At 48.2% G+C, this 17,342-nt stretch overlaps 1 protein-coding gene across 5 annotated transcripts in view; it reads right to left on the reverse strand.

The window, feature by feature from the left end:
* Window positions 1-17,342, reverse strand: part of HTR4 (5-hydroxytryptamine receptor 4) — a 149,255-nt gene that overhangs the window by 126,209 nt on the left and 5,704 nt on the right. The window lies entirely within an intron of this gene.

A 17,342-nucleotide genomic window follows, 5' to 3' on the forward strand; every position in this document is an offset into this window, starting at 1 on the left:
CATACAGTTCTCTCAGCTACTCCGATTACAAGAAAACAAACTGTTGATTTGGTGGATGGTTAGGAACATGTCTGGGGAATAACACCCTTCCCAGGACGTCCCACCTGGACCTGTTACACAGGTCAGAAAAAAGACAAAGCTCTAGCCAAGACAAACCTGTTAAACAGCCACGAGCGATAAGAGAACAGTTAATCAAAATGCCTACCTATTTGCATTTCTATAACAAAGGTAATATTCTTTGGAGGGGTTTTAGTCAGCTGTAAGTGATAACGGCAACCCCTAACTATCAGTGTACAGTTCAGAGCACTCTGCCGGACTGGCCAAACAGCCAGGAGAAGGGTGCTCAGGAGTGTACGTGTTTCAGAGATGGAGGCTGAGACACAGTCGGGAGGATAAACCCGAGCTGCTTAACTCCAAATTGCGTATTTCATTCAGATAAACAACTCTTCCCACCCTCCCTGCCTTGGGAATAATGACTTAGTCTTCTTCATGTCTAAAGGCAAATCTAAAATGAGCAAGGAAAGGGGGAAGGAGGTGAAGACGACTCCAGTTATGGGCTGAGGCACTGGTGGGCTGTACCCCACACAGTGCATCACACTGCTTTCATAGCTTGCTTTTTTTTTTTTTAATATACCTCTGAGTCCAACAAAGAGAAGACCTTCTGAGCTGAGGTCTCCTCTGTTCAGCAGAGACAGCCAGAAGTGCCTTTCTGAATTACAAGCATGGTCCCAATTTTCCCCGAGAAGCCCTTGGGAAGCCCTCGGTGCCAGCCTGCAGCCCTGCTCTGGTGCACCGCTGTGCGTGGTGCAGCCCTGATCCTCCTCCTCCTCCTCCTCCTCCTGCTCCTGCTCCTGCTCCTGCTCCTGCTCCTGCTCCTGCTCCTGCTCCAGCCTGGGCTCCGGCTGAGGAGTAAAGGCAGTGGAGGGTAAGGGGGGCAGGCTGAAAGCCAGGAAAGAGAGAGCCCTCTGAGCCTTTCAGTTGTCTAGAGCTGCCTTAAAGCTTTTCAGCAACACAGACATCTTCCTCCCCATCCCCTCTTTGTTTTCTGAAAGCAGGGCAAGGTGCTCCCTCAGGTGTAACTCCACGTCTGCACAGACCTGTGAACTGTGTGTTGGACTGCGCAGAGCATCAAAAGGAAATGTCAGCGAGATCTCTGAGATCTCTTTTCTGTGAGGCCAGGTTTTGATGTCTGTGCTCACAGCAGAGAGTACTTTATTCCTGAAGCAGTGATGTCCAAAGCTCCATTTAAAGAGGGAGATACTGGTCGATACAGCAGACACTAGCTCGCTTCGCCCCCTCCATCAATCTGCTGCTCCTCCCTGCCTCAGCCAGTCCCTCTACTGCTTCACCGTATCCCATCCCCATTGCTAAAAACCTTCCTTATTAAAAGCAATAGATTGGGCATTTAATTTTCTCTTTGCATGGCAGTAAATTACATCAGTTCCTGCTATGAATGATCCAGAAGCGAAGTTTCAGCTCACTTAGTACAAGTCACTGTCTAATGCAGGAAGGGACACTATCAGCTCCAAGCACTGATGGAGAATAGCTCAGCTTTTGTCACGCTAGTTACCTCTGAAACATGTTCACTCGAGGAATTCATGGCCAGCAATCAGATGTTTTCCTGCCTGCTTTTCATCACAGCTCATCAGAAATTGGGATACGGTTGGGGAAAGGGCAGGGGAGAGAGAGTCTGAGATGTGATGAGAGAACTAATCCATCCTCGGAAGAGGAACTGATTTTGCATATTTTTTTTTTCCTGCTTATTTTACAGTAAATAAAGAATTAAGGAAGATTGCTGAAAATGTGTCCATTCAGGCAGCAGCTGAATTTCCTGCTAATTGCTTTGGGATGGCGAGGGAGGAGGGAAAGTGTTGGGACATTACAATAAGGAGTAAGTGGTGTGATTGGTGACTACCCAAAACCTTGCGTCTGCACATATGTCACTAATGATAGAAATGAGAGACGTGTTCTTATAAAAGCCCCCTATTTAATGAATGATGGTGAACATAAAAAAAAAAAAAATCCATCTTACAAGGAGAGAGAGAAATGGAAAGTAATTTATCACGGCATTTATCTTGACTGAACAAACAGTGCCTCCGCTCTGCTCCCCAGCTTTTTGCTGCACCAGTCTCATGTGCAATGTGGCTCCTGCAGCCCCCAGCTCTCCCCAGCCGCCTGCTCGCCGCCCGCCCTGCCCTGGGACAGGAGCCAGCCGAGGGCAGAACGAAGAATGGCTTTGCCAAAGCCCACCATGAAAAGGAGCGGCACAAATCAGATTAACCCTTGTCACGCACTAAGTCTGTCTTTGTTTCTCTACCTCCTGGGTAGGCCTGGGTTCACAGGGCAGGGGAAGCTGCTAGGAAACGTATGCTGAGTAAGAACCAAGGGGTATTTGGATATGCATCCTGGATGCGCTCAGGAAGAAGGCACAGTACCTGTGGTTACAACGTGCCCTTTAAAAACACCCGTGGCAACAAGCATAAACTGCTTCTGTACAGGGAAGCAGGAAATACTGCACTGAGACAATCTCCTCCCGTTATCTGTATCTTTGGTTTATTATATTTAACCATGCCTTTGATCCGAAGGAAGAACATCTTAATGGAAAATAGCATCAAAATCTTTCATCAGCACCAACTTAGCAGGTCCAATAAAATCTCTGACCACCATCAAGTCAGCAGATCCAGAAAGTAAACAGTTTTTCCCCATGAGTTTTCTTTGCGATCTTGGCTTTTTCACAAAAAAAAGATTACACTGAAAACAGACTTTTCCCACAGGGAGTTTCCATTTGTCATTTAAAAAAAAAAACCCACCACCAAGAAAATCTGCTAGGTCTGTCATTTAGTTGTTTCAGCTCTGTATTTCTCTTCAGACAGACTGTAAAACAGATTCTTAGGCCATGAAGAGAAAAATCAGATGGAGAAAAATGGCTGGGAGAGACCCTGAGGAGCAGTTTAATCAGACCCAACTATATTTTAACCTGCTGTAGATGGCACTTGGGGATGGAGTTTCCACATTCTCCTTATGCCGTCTCCCAGGGGGAGTACATGTAGGGATTATTTTAGGGTCTATCCTAAATCTTTCTTGCTGCATTTTATTGCTGTGACTTCTTTTCCTACCCACAACAGAGATCTGTTTATTACTCTCCTTTCTGTAGAGACTCCTGCGTCTGCAGAGCAGTACCACGAATCCGCTCCCAGCCGCGCTGACACTGACACAGAGGCCGGCCTGCCCCAGCTCTGCTCTTCTCTCCTGCTGATTCCCGAGAGCTCTCCCTGGTCTCTCCCGTACCTTTCCTGAAGTGCAATTTCCAAACCTGAGAAGAGTGCTGAGAGGAAGGACTCCTTCCCCTGCCTTACCCATCACATTCCTCTGTATGAGGGCTGCTACCCTGTTTGCTCTTTTTCAGCATTAGTTGGTGGGTTTTGTTGATTCCCTGCTTTCTGTGTCTAACTTTTCACGTCCTGTCCCACGCAATGCCTTCCTACCCAATCATTCTCCATCCACTTCTTGTGCAGTCAGTGATTCCTGCCTAAGCACAGCTCATCGTCATCAGGACCGTGGCTCTTCATGTGAAGATCTTTCCCCAACAGTTACTCTGTGATGAATATAGCATGAGTCCTAGAGGAAGTCTCAGGAGAGAGATTTCTGAGTTTTGCACTTGATCCATCTTCATAACCTCTCAGTCAGGAGATGGAGCCACTCGGGTGTGATAAGGTTGACCCCACCAGGTGCTGATAGGAAGCAGACTTTCTGCACCCAGTTCCTGACAGGAGACGTGCCTCTCTGCCACCTGGGGTATGAAAACATGTCACCAAGAGCTATGTGCTCATAGTGACTTCCTGCAAATTTTCATGATTCATGACTGAATTCAAGTGGAGTAGACCACACTGCAGAGGCCATCGCACGTCCAACGTGCCAGTGGAAGTGGCAGATTTCTGCAAACATGGTTGATTCCCCAGAGGGAAGCCTGCCACGTGCTAGGGAAAGCTCAGCAGAAACCATGACGCAGTGTGATCTTAAAATGTGTTTAGGAAAACTGTCTGTATTTATAATCAAGCCTGGATGTACGACTGTGGCTTCATGTTCATTCATATGAAATGTGTGCGCTCCCCGCAGTGAAAATGGCATCTTGATGTTGAGATAGGAGCTCATGATCTCATCCTCCTTATGTGGCCAAGCACATGACACCACGTTTACGCCAGTCTTGTACTCCATCCCCAGCGCTGCGCTGGCTCGAGGACACACAATACCTGCTCCAGCACATAGCCTGCCAGGACAAAAACCACTCCGTTTAAGAGTGTTTTGACAAGCCTACATGACTGAGAGAGGGCATGCAACAACTTGGTGCTTCATGTTTCTGACCAGGCACTCTCTGTTGTCAGCCTGAATTTGTCCTCACGTGGGAGCTTTACCACACATAACTACGTTAAGACGTAACTTCACATACAGCTGTTTACTGTAGAATTTGGAAGACAGTGTTCCCTGGACCATGCTCTTCCCTCAACCACTCTGAGCGCGGCTAACAGCTTCTGCTACGGCTTAGCATTGCTCACAAAGGCCAGATATAGATGAGGAGACAAGTTTACAAGAGAAGAGGCTCCAGATAGTCTGGTAGTGCCTCTCCTATTAACAACAGAGCAGCAGAGCAGATAAGGAGCCCCTGCCTTCCTTTAGCCAAGTAGCATAGAAATCCTAATTCACTCATTGTTTAAAAAGTACAGGGCGGCAAAGGAATTTAAACTCTAGCTAGGTTTTTACCATCTAAGTAATGCTCTTGTAGAGGGATGGCCAGAGGAAAGCTGAAGGGATGAAGACCTTTCCCCACGAAGTCTCCACAAGCGATGCGGATAATCCATCTCACTGCCATTAAAGGAGGGAAGTAGCGTTGCTCCATGCTCCACAGCAATCCCTACAAATTCTCTGGGATTTAAATTGTAAATCCTTTTTGGTGTTGCCCACCCAACTCTTATTTCCCTATTTAATGGGAAGAAGAAAATCTCCTTTAAAAGCAGGTTCCTCCATGAGCTCCACCATCGTGTGGTGCTCGCCCTCCTCCTTTTGCCGAGCTGGGGAGGTCTCCCCGGGACATGGAGGTTGGCAGGTGCTTTATGGGGGCACAAAGGTCCACCTGAAATGGGTTGGACACGAACTCCTGGAGGAAGACAACCTCTTGTGGCTGGCAGGCCAGCGGCCAGGGCAGATGTCTGCATGTGCAGGCTGTGACAAGGGGGAGGGAGAGCTGCAGAAAGCCTCCTGCGTGCCTCTCCCTGAGCCGCAGCTCTCTGGGGAGATGGAATGCATCTTCCCACCTTCCCGCTCTGCATCCTCGCTCGGCCGTGCTGCAGCGACTGCCGTCAGTCCCCAGGGTGCCTCGCATCTGGCCCCGGCTGCCGTCACGGGGTGCTGAGGGTCAGGGCTGCCACTGTACGGCCCCCCCCACGGGACACTTTCCCTGGAGGGGTAAGGCGGGAGGCACAGGCAGCGATGTGGAGCCGGGAAGGTCTGCCCCGTGCCATCTCGCTGTGCTGGCTGCTTGATGCAGTGCTAGCTATGGTGCGTGGCATCCCGTGGCTGACACTATTTTTGCCTGGGGTTTGACTTCAGTGAAGGATTATAATCAGTGTGTGCTGTGTTTGCCATTTTTCTTTGCAGACGTCTTTGGGGTGCTTTTCTTGCTGTTGTTGCTTTTAGCCGGGCTTTTTTAAGTCTTCATCACCTAAAAATGTTTTCATGTGCCAAGATTAGAGCTTTCGGTCTCTCCTGGGTTCCCTATTTTTGGATCCTTGATCTGGGCTCTCATCGCTAATTTTTTTTGGTGTTTGTTTTTAAATAAACAAAAGCTGTAATAATAAATGTCCAGGGACCCAAGGAGTAGTGAAGGATCAGATGTTTGCTAAAGAAGAGGGATGTGGCTGTGGAAAAGAGAGGAATTGACTGGGAAACACTGCAGAGCCAAACATCCCAGAATACCTCACAGCTCATCTGTCAGGCAGCGATGCCGAGCGGGGAAGGCAGGGAGTTCTCGGGATGTGGATAAACATGGATGAGCCAAAGACAGGCAGTCAATCAGCTGCCACTGTTATCATTCTTGCTATTAAGAAACAATGGAGTGTGCTCACAGACCACACTCCTTCTCATCTTCAGAGTGCCATGCAGCAGGAATGCTTGGCTACGGGTAACCCTTCATCTGCCCCAAGCCTTTCCCTTGCCCTTCTGCCTGGCCAAGTGAATCCTGGTGTGGTGCTGGCTCTGGCAGCGCAGTGCAGCACAGGGATTAGCAAAGCAAGACAGGGGCACGTGGGCTGTGCCCCCTCACCCTCCACAGCAACCACCCACCAAGGCAAGGGCTCCAAAATCCTCCCCGGGGACCCACTGAGTGTAGGTGGAAGACAGGGAAGGTCTGGGACTATGTTACGTCAAATGCAAAATGTGCAATTATCCATTTACCCAAGAACTACAAAGTAACCTGAAATATAAATTAGCTTTCAGAGCCTGTTTCATTCCTCACCAAGCGAATTTCACCATCCCTGGCTTGCAGGCTTGGCTCAGAGTGATTACTGAACACACGCCCTGACACCCAACCGGTGCTGCAAATTGGAGGAACCTGGAAACATGTGAGATGCCAGCTGGGTCCCCAGTGCTCTCCCTTGGAGAAGACAACCCTAAAGCCTGTCCTGGAATTAAAAGCTCTTCCCTCAAATGGGCTTAAAGCAAAGTTGAAGACTCTTCCTTGAAGACAAAGCTGGCAGCCTTGTCCAAACCCCTGAGACTGAGCAGGGAAGCTAAACTTGGCACTATCTGGTTCAGGCCTGTCCACCTCTCATCCTTCACCTCACAGTGCTTTCAGCACTGCTAGGCAAAAATGTGTTCGGAAACCCTCTTTTGACCAGGACATTTTCCCTGAGATAATTTAGGAAGTGTGAGAGATGCTGAGAAAGCTGCTGTGTCTTCAAGAGGAACAGCTTCCCCTTTGCAGACCATGCTGAGGATCTCCTCTGCTACGTCCCAGCACTTACTCATCCCTCCAAGAGGTTTCAGAGCTTTCCGCACACCCACACGCAGCCCATGCTCTGCACAATCTCCTCCCCACATTTTAAGTTTTGCCTTTTCCTAGAACTACTCAGCAATGCCTGCACTTGTTCCAGAAAACCCCAGCAAACCACAGCTCCTTCACTTTCTGCATTCAGCACTTCAGCCTGGGAAGAACTAGCAAAGGGAGACCCAGAGCAATCCAGACCCATGTCTGCACTGCCATAAATCCGCCTTTGTGAGGGACTGACGGTGCCTCTGGGACACCCACTATTATTATAGTCATAGCTGTGTACTACTATTACTAGCGGCTTCCTCCCCAATAATAGATGTGATCACACAAAGCACAGACACTGAAGAGCGAGGCTGGTGTGAACAGAAGGGTAGGGGGAGAGGAGATCAAGCAGTCAGTCCTGTGCAACAGCATCATCACAGCAAGGCAAAAATCTGTGGAGATGGCTGTAAATAGCTGGTGTTCAATAAAGGCCCGAGATAGATTGTTGCACATGGCAAAACTGAACGAAAAAATGATAAAGCATTGGAAAGCTGGGATTTGGGATGGACCATTTTGTAAGGTGGTCCATCTCTTAGTTTTTGCAGTGTTCACCAAAGACTATGTTTTAAAGACAGGAAAATGTGATTCCCAAGCAATAGCCAAAAATGTAAGGCATTGGGTTTGCCTGGGCAGAAGTAACCGTACCTTTTTCAATGCAGAATAAATTTCTGTTACATCAGTTAATTTCAACTCTTTCTCTATTTACCCAGTCTCCTGCTTAGACTGCAATAAGAATCTATCCCTGACCAGATCTGCAGACATGTGAGTTTTGTTCATCGCCTCTGCAGTTTATAAACCAGGCTGAAAACTTCCTGAGATGGGTCTTCTGGAAAAATCTCAAGGCACTGCCTGAGGGCTGGTGTAAGAGCTGAAATCCAATTTATTTGCCAAATGTTATCTTCCTTCATTTACTATCTTGAAGGATAATAACCCAAATCAAAATCCACATGTAACACCCTTGCTTCTATCTACTTTTTCAGTATTAATAGAGTGTCCATCTCCTGGCACCAAGGTGCAACATTTGCTCTTTCACCAGCATTTCCCTGCCAATATTTGCTATCAGAGTTACTTCATTTACCACCTCTCCTAGTTATTGTGATGTCCATCATTCTGGCGAAGTATGAATGATACCAGGAAGCACACTGGAGCTTTACCTGCCTTATCTCCTTAGCCCAAAATCCCTTCCTCTCTCAAGGGCAGCCCAAGTGCCTTTTTGGTCCCTGTGACCTTGTCAGCTTTAAAGCAGAAGAAGGACAATGTCCTGGCTAAGCAAAGTAAACCCTGGGGTCCCAACTCCAGACACGGGGGTCACCATGGACGTGGGTGCACCCCACGAGAGGGGGTAGGAGGGAACTCGTGCTGCTGAGAAGCAGCTGCCACCTCCCCATGTACAAGGGATGGCAGGAACAGTGGTGCAGGGTCCATCCCGAAATCCTCCCTGAGCTAATCCATGCTCTCAAACACCTCTCTGGACTCACAAGAAAGGACACAGGCTTTGTTCCCACCACTTGAGCAGCTCCCACACCCTGGCACCTTGCTCCCCCTGCTCCAGCCACGATGGCTCCCCGGCACTGCTGTCTCCTCACCCAGCAGCAGCCCTATCTATACATTTCTTCTGCCCCAGTCGTGGACCGGTGGGAGGTGGGAACTGGCAGCGTCACCTCCTTTCCAAGAGTTTTGCCTGAATAATGACTCATTTCAAATACAAGGAGAAAAGCCCTGCTCCAGACCATGGTGGTGGATGATCAAGGGGATGGCGTGAGCTGCTGTTCCCCGCTCCACCAAAGACCTGTTTATCCCAGCGCCCACCACGCTCCTTACTGGCAGGATCCAGCAGCATCGCCTGCTCAAAGGGACGGTGGGCTGCATCCCCAGCAGTGTAGGCCTGGGTCAGGATTGAGCCCTCACAAGAGCAATGTAATGGAACAAGAGCTGGTAGCTCAAGGAAAAGGGAAATCTTCATTTAACAGAGAAGCAAGGGGTGAAAAAGATGCTCAAGTGTTCTGCTCTTTCCCTCTCCACCTGAGCAGGCCAGGTTGGACTAACACATTTTGCAGCTGGGTTGGACTTCAGGATTCAAGCTGCCAGCTAGCACTAATCCATTTCAAATGCAAATGCACTTAGTCAGGTCTTCATTTTTTTTGAGTTCTACCTTCCTGACTTCAGCTCTTACACTGAAAAAAAGTCCCTGCCCCAAATCCTTCTTTTTTAGAAAATAGTTAATTTGAAGAAGCTAGACCTTAATATAGCCCTAATTCCCTTTGATGTCTCCCATGTAATTCACTGGAAGCACAATTTGCTGAGTAGTTTTTTTTCATGTAATGTATATTTACCAACCAGCTTTTATACACCAAACAATGATACTATGGTGAACTTAATGGCAGTTTATTGGCATCTCATTATCATGGCACTGTAACTTAAAATGTCACTGTAGGCCCCCTACTGTGATAATTTCAGAATAAAAACTTTAAAGTCACTGTTGAAGAAGATATCAACACTTCCAGGCAAAACCAACCCAAATCCCAATGTCAGCATTTCTAATGTGCCCATATAAATCAAAAATAGACACCTCAGGAAAGCACAAGGTTATGACACCAAAAACATCACATGCAAGATGTGTTGCATTGAATTGCAAAATCCCCCGTTACCAGAGCCCACGTTCCTCCTTCTGCTGTCCCCATAGTGCCTGACCTAAAACTGAACTGACAATCTCATACCCATCGTAGGTCAATACAGTTTAAGAGAGAGCTGGACAAGAGCTGATGCTCTAGGGAGCCATGGGGGAAGGAGATATTCCTCGTTGGAGCGCTTTACAAAGTACAAAGGAGGATGCAAACTGAAACTAGCCTGGTGCATGCTCAGCATTTAGGAAAGGCATTCCAGCAGCTGCCCAGGGAAGGGCCCTGGAAGACAGGACAATCACAGCCATGGACACAGGAGGGTCTCAGGGGTCACAGACTAGTTTTAATTATGGAAAGACAGAACTGGAGTCTCTGCTCTGCCCTTGGTATCCTTGGCTGCCCTGGGCAAATTGCTTCACTTGGTTTCCTCCACAGCACAACACCCTGCCCCTTTTTCAAGGGATTGCTGCGGGTATTAAGGGGAGTTTAGTCAAGGCTCTGTGACAGGTACAAGAAAGGAGAGAGAGGGATATAAGAAAGGAGAGAGCCAAAGATCAGTGCTGGCTGCCTGACATGCTTTGCTTCTATGAGCTAATAATTTACCTTCCACGTAGGTCTTCACAGACATTTGCACTCACTTTGCCTCAACTTCACAACAGACTGTCACCCACAGGTCTCACACACCATTGTGTCTCACAAAGAGCCTATCCTTCTCCTCTCTTAGCAGTTACCTCCTTCAGTGGTAACGGTTAGGTTACTCGATGGATCAGGGAAATCCTGAACTGAATGGGCAGAAGAAAGGAAATTCCCTTCTTCCTCTGATCTCCTAATTTCCTGGTTCTTTTTTAATCATCATTGTGCAAGTAACGCTTGATTTATTATATTAAATGTAAACAGAAGTGCAGATAGGGCTGGTTGTTTTCTTTCATGAGTTATAAAATAAGGGATCCAATCAATAAAATAATGCAGCCAAGCAGAGTGCACAGAAAATCATGCACTCATAAAAGGCATCTTTGCAATTAGTTTTTAATCAGCTCCTGTGATTTTCCCCTGACCAGCAAGGCTCTTAAACTCATGCCAGCAACGAGATGCTTACTTTGCACTTCTCTGACATGCCCCTCCGGTAAAAGACAGGGTAGATTATTTAGCCTGGCTCCTACTGAAAGACTTTCAAAGCTGCAGATCCTAAATTGTCTGTGTCTCTGAGAGCAGGTCCATGTGCAACATGACCTGAAAGTCAGATCCGAGAACATGGATAACTCCAGAATGGAAAGTGGATGAAGGTAAAGAGGAAGAGGGAAAGGGAACTTCATCTTCCACCAGCAGCAACTGGCTTCAAGCAACTGGCTCTTACAAGCTTGCACAATGGGTCTCTCTGCCACAGGTCCTGTTTTACTTTCACCAAATTCTCACCCACCCTCCTCGAAGCGAGGGCAGAGGGCTGACATCCAGACCCATAGCACTGCATATCACAAGCAAATCAAGTCCAAAAGAGTCTCTTGTACCTTACAAGCGTCCCACAGTGCGTTGACTGTATTTTCCCTTCTCAAAAATAAGCCCCTTTTCTTTTTCTAGAAAATATTTCTTCTTCTAGAAACCTCCTAAAATTAAGAAGGGCACTACAAGCCCCAAATATTCAGTCACCTGCTACATGCCCTGTCCAGCCTCTGACTTGCTCCCTCTTTTGCCCCTCCAGGCACAAAGGCTGTGCACATCAGAGTATTTACTGATTTATGTAGCCTACGGAAGCCAAGAAAACTGTCTGTTTCCCATGCATGCTCTGGGGCTTTATGGCATAACACAATGCTGTGAGGTGAACATGCAGCATGGGCATGCAGAGTGCTGTCCTGCAGGACAAGCAGCACCCACCACCCTTGGGGAGCTGCTGTGCTCTTCCTGCCACATTTCAAGCAAGAAGCTGAAGCATTGAAGTTCTCCTATTTCTTCTCACTGGCAGTAGCAGGATACCAGTTATTTGCCTAAGGTTAGGCAGGACAGACCTGTGATATCCTCCTAAGACATCAAGCAGGTTGTGTCTCCAGCGGACAGCATCCCCGTGGCAATGAGTTAACTCTCCTGGTTTCATCCCAGAAAACACTGGCTTCAGAGTAATCCTGGAATCCATTCAATACAGGCAGGTTTTTCTTTAATTGTCCGTCAGGACCTTTCGGTTTCTAACGCTTAGCATACGCACATTTGTACTAAATTTGGTTTAAAAGTCAGCTCAGCCCCACGTGAACGATGGCACAAAGTGCACCGGGGATGGGGAAGGCAGCGAAGGAAAGGAGCTGCCCGGCTGGCAGGGAGGACGGCATCGCCGCCCGGGAGGGTGGCTCTGAAGGCTGGCTCGTCTCTGGGAGCTCACCCACGCCAGAAACCCAGCTCCTCCGCAGCACACTCAGCCTCCAGTGCCCTGCCCACCCCGGGGATGTCACCGTGCCAGAGTCCCCTTTTCTTCTTCCCGCGGGTCCCTATTCATCTGCCCGGTAAATGGGACCTGACTTCCCAAGGTGTCCTGCTGATTCGAACGGCCGTGCTCACAAAGTGAAGCACGATGCAGCATGACAGGTCTGGTCTCCAGCAGCGAGCCCTGACTCTTTTCTCTCCCTGTACACACTCCACCTGGCACTGCACCAACCAGAAGAAGACCATGTGTCTTCTCACAGAACAAAACTCCCAGGAACAGCCTGGAGTTTGCCCCACAAAGGCAAAGAAGGGGTCAAACCACTGCCTGAAATCATTTCCTTTCATTCTGTCCTTCCAGATACTGTTATATGGGCTGTTTGGAAATCCTCACAGTCAAGTGAGGATTTAAACAGGGTTTGGGGTTTTTTGGTCTTCTATTATTATTAAAGAAAACAACTGGTTTGTTTCTTTTTTATTATGCCCCATCTGATATTTTGGAATTAATCACGAAGACATTTCCTTAGCTACAGTTTTTCTTTTATTTGTGTCTTTCTTTTGTAGGTAGGAGAGCGGACAAGACAATCAGAGAAGTCCTTTTCTGGCTTTAAAAAAACACAGATTAAATTAGTGATAATATTACCATCAGCTTCAGGGTGGGCAAGGTTTTCAAACTTGGAATCCGTTTTTCCGTGGACGAGTCCCCTTTCACTGGCATAAATCAATGCAGTGCCACAGTAACGTAGAGTATAGGCAAGCGGCTGGGGCTCTGCAGAACAGGGGTTTATAACTGGTCCTGCTGCTAATCACCAACACCAATTTAGAGAAGTCCCCTTTTCTCTTAGCATCCTTTCTAAAAGATTGAAATAACGGCATTGCTGTCTTCAGTAAAGTGTGCAGAGTAAAAAATGCACTAGGTGAAGACCAAAGCATTATTATAATGACAACTTATGCTCCTTGACTACCTGGCCAATACTTTTTCTCACCTGGAAGTCTGGTGATAGCAATGGCAGACAGTACTTCTTGCCAGGGAAAGGGTGAATAACCCATATGCTGGAGTTTAATCTAAACCTCCCTTTTCCTGTTATGACCCTACCATTTGAACCCAGCAAAGAAGTTATGCTAGATATAGCATTCTAGTGATCCTGATGTTCTTGGAAGATGCTTTCTCTTCATCTTTAATCCTCCTGCTCATTACTGTTTCACTGATCTCTTTAGCCTCCCTCATCAGACACCTACATGTTCTAATTTATATTCATTCCTATCACTTTATTTTTCTGGGTACAACATTGACTGGTTTTGGGGGGTTATTTTATTTCCTTTTTCCCTTCTCTGCTGAATGACAAACAATTTGCTCAGTAGTTTTTCCTGTTAGGGAAAACGTTTTTGTAACATCCCCACAGAGGGCCCATAAAAAGGAAGCACGTTCCACTGCTTTGACTCATCTAAAATCAGCTGCATCCTTCAAGTCTTCTCGGGCAGACCTCTGAGAAGGGCTTTAATGGTGGCAGCTTTGACTTCACTAATGTTAAAGCAGCCATGGCACACCAGAAAAGAGGCCAGCACTTCAGCAGATTCTCAAAAACATTCTTCTCTAACTTTTCTGGTCCATATGAAACTAGCCTGGATCTCACCTTGCCATTCACTTCACTACAAGGGCCCAGTCGTGCACACTGTTGTTCAGCTGAGGTGTCCCGCTAGAGTCAGGACACCTCAGGACACCTTCCTGCCTGATGAGCAAGGACTCATGCATGGAAGAGTTCATTTGTTGGATCCAAACGTTCACCTGCATACTTCAAATCTTCTCAGGGAGACCTCTGAGAAAGGTCTGTGACCGTCCTAATGTTAACCATCTGTGACCTTCCTAATGTTAAAGCAGCCACGGTACACCATAAAATTGATGGATTCATTTGTTGCCGTCCATCAGTCCAAATTAACTCTTCTGCATTTGAAGACAGTATTGTGAACTTTTCATGGATGCTACGAGAGTGGCTGCTCAGATGCTGAACGGGATAATGTCAAAGTTTACTCAGGACTAGCCACAGCGTAGGTGTCCCCAGGGGTGCCAGAGCCCCCAGAGCACACTCTCACTGTGCCCCACGCACAAAGAATAACAGAGGAAGACATGGTTTAGGGTTTTGTTTCTGAAGACAAAGAACCTGACAAGGACCCTGAGCCTGGGTTCTTGCTGGGAGAGATGCTGTGCAAATGAATGGGGGGAACTGCTGGTCCAGGCAAGAGCTGACTGCGCCTCACTCCACTTTAATGTACGGCATCAAATCTGTCTCCATGGGAACTATAATAAGGGCAGAACTTGTCTGTGCCATCTCAAACTGAAAGGGGGGAAAAAAGTCAAAGAAAATAACGAGCCTCACAGCAATGTGATTCTGAGCAAACGGAGCCCGAGCAGATGGCTGAGCAAGTGCCCTGCCATCATCCCACGCCGGCCCTTTGCTTCACTTGCTCTAAGCTGGGATGAAGTCCTTACCCTGCTGCTCTGCCGTAGCCAACAGCAGCTCTGGTGCTTGCAGCTGGAAGCCGTGCCGCTGCAATGCAAATGCTGAACAGCAGCCACCGACCACGACTTCAGCTTTGCAGCGTGTGGCTGAACAGGAGTCTCGCCCAGCCGGAGATCAGAAGACAGGCACCGAGTTAGGGAGGGAGGCAGAGGGAGTGTGGGGATGCAGCCAGGAATGGGTGCATGTGTGAGTGGGACCACGCAGGCCTGGTTTTCGGAGGTGTTGAGCCTACGCAGAGCTCAATGACTTTAAACAATACTGTGGGTGTGAGTACCTTTACAGATGGAGGAGACGAGGGCAGGGTGGAGTAGGTGGGGATGAGATATACTGAAGGCAGGGCACTGAACTCCTGCCTCGGCTCTATGAAATACAGATCCAGGGATCTCGGGAGCAAAGAGGAGAACCCAGAAGAAAACGCTCCCCCTGCTCGACCTTGTGTACCAGGTCCAGATCCAACCCCTGCTGCACCAGACAAAACCAAACCATGCCTCTGTAAAACCCAGATCACCTGTGAGTAAGACTGTATTGCTGGTGACCAGCACAGAAGGTCAGCAAGCGGCTTTTCACTATTATCTTCCCATCCCAGGCTGGAGACAGGACCCAGGGGGGCTGTCGCGGCACCCCGGCACCACCGTGCCCTGTGCTCAGGGATGACTCCCACCCTGGAGAGCAGCTGCCACCCCGCCACCCATCCCCACCAGCGCACGAACCACTGGGCGAGTGCACCTCCAGCTATTTTCTCTAATTGTTCCCCTAATCACATAAAATTGCCAAAGTTCAATTTGTCTTCTTACAGAGTAATTTGCTTTCCACCATGCATTGCTGGCTGTGTCTCTCACTGTAACCCATGTGTCTGCAGCCACTCAAACGCATTAGGGTTGAGGAGGGGCCCGAATTAGATTATTTCTTCTAATAAAAATAAGTCTAATGGAATTACACAACAAGACCAGATTAAAGTTAGCTGCTTTGAAAATACTGGTTTCGGTTTCACGTTATGTAAGAGAACAAGCATATGGCTCATCCCTCTCCCATCTCCTGACCCACACATTAAGGCTCCTGTGGGAGGTAATCCACCCTCTGCACCAGCTGAGGCAAAGGTTAGATCATGCTGACAACCACCAGCTTGTTCAGGAAAAAAGGCAGCCCCACAAGAAAATGCACCAGGGAGAACAGGGAACCCCAGGAAACAGTAGTGCAAGGACATGTGAAAGCCACGAAGCGCTTTCCCCCTCTTCCCCATAAATTGCACCACAACGAGACTCTTCGCAACTAAATGCAGCCTGCCCAGCTAAATACCAGCGGTTGCGTGTGCCCGCATGGCAGCAACCCTCAGAGCTGCAGCTCACCCTAAGCTAAATGTGCATTTTACCTTTCCTATGGCTTTATTCCTACACAGAGACAGGTGGCAGGAGCAGAAAACATGCTGGTGTTCAGTCCTCTGGAGACCTGAAGGAACTGCCCTGCTTTCCCACCCTAGATGTAATTCATGTGTGGTGAGAAATGATGCCACACTTTTTTTTTTCCTACATCAGCGCAGGGGAGGAATGAGATGATAAGAGCTGAGGGCAAGTGTAGGCCACAAGTGCAGGCCTGAAGGTAGAAGTTGCCATCACCAGCTGAGCCCAGTAGGGTGAAAATTTTGGGGGTCAGTGCAGGGCAATCAGAAAGGGTCCCCCTGCTCTTCAGCATCCTTATAGTCAGTGTTCAGAGTGAAAAACTCTGCTTCCTAGAGCAATCAACTGGGTTTCCAAAGAAACACCTATACCATTTAATTTGGTGTATTAGTCTTCTTAGACTTGCAAATTTTTTTGAGAGACTACCTGAGGAACGAAGCACAGGAATGACAACATCAGAACAGAGGATGGTCTCTACCTTGGCACTCATCACCGTCTTTTTTAGCTAATGGGCTAGGGAAGACATAAGTGGATAATAAATTAGTAGTCTTCCCATGAGGGAAGATTTTCTTTAACCCTCAGAAGCTTACTGATCGTCATGCCCTGACACAGGAGGCTCTATTGACTTGGCACACTGTCAGCCCAGATGTTTAGCTGCAGCATTCTCAGTATTTATACCAACATGCACTGCAGTCCTTGTGCTAGATCCCCAGGCAGCTTAAATCAGCGTGGCTCCTCAATGAAATCACTGCGATTACTTCCATTTACACAAGCTGGGCATCTGCGTCTGTGAACCAAGCCAGGCATGGGGCAATCCTACCCTGCTTCTCTGGCTCATGTACACCAGCAAGTGTTGGAAGGATGGCACTCTCCTGCTTTTCACTCAAATGACAGCTTTGGTTTCAAACACAAACCCACAACGAGTATTTCCATATTGTGTAGTGTGACAGTTGGATGTGCAAGGCAATATGTCGCCTCCTCGCGCCTTCTTGGCATACACTCCATACCCTTCGCTCACTGCTCCTACAGTGAGCAGTACAGGGAGACAGTAGGCAGCATGGTCAGTCCCCACAGAGGACACCGTGGTTCTCACCTCAAGGTGCTCAGCTCCTTCCTCTGTCCCAGTGCACCACGGCACCAGGATCCGGATTCCCCCTTGTCCTCCGGATTCCCCCTTGTCCTCCGCATCCCCCCAGGCACTGCCTCCTGCTGCCTCCAGCCCAGGAGCAGAGGAGTGTGGAAAGCAGGAGAGACCTGAGGTGTCCTCAACGGAGAGGTGGGGAATTCCCCACCTCCTCCTCTTCACACCCCTCTCACCACA

The sequence above is a fragment of the Aquila chrysaetos genome, chromosome 22 (genome assembly GCF_900496995.4).
Source record: "Aquila chrysaetos chrysaetos chromosome 22, bAquChr1.4, whole genome shotgun sequence".
Classification (NCBI taxonomy): Eukaryota; Metazoa; Chordata; class Aves; order Accipitriformes; family Accipitridae; genus Aquila; species Aquila chrysaetos.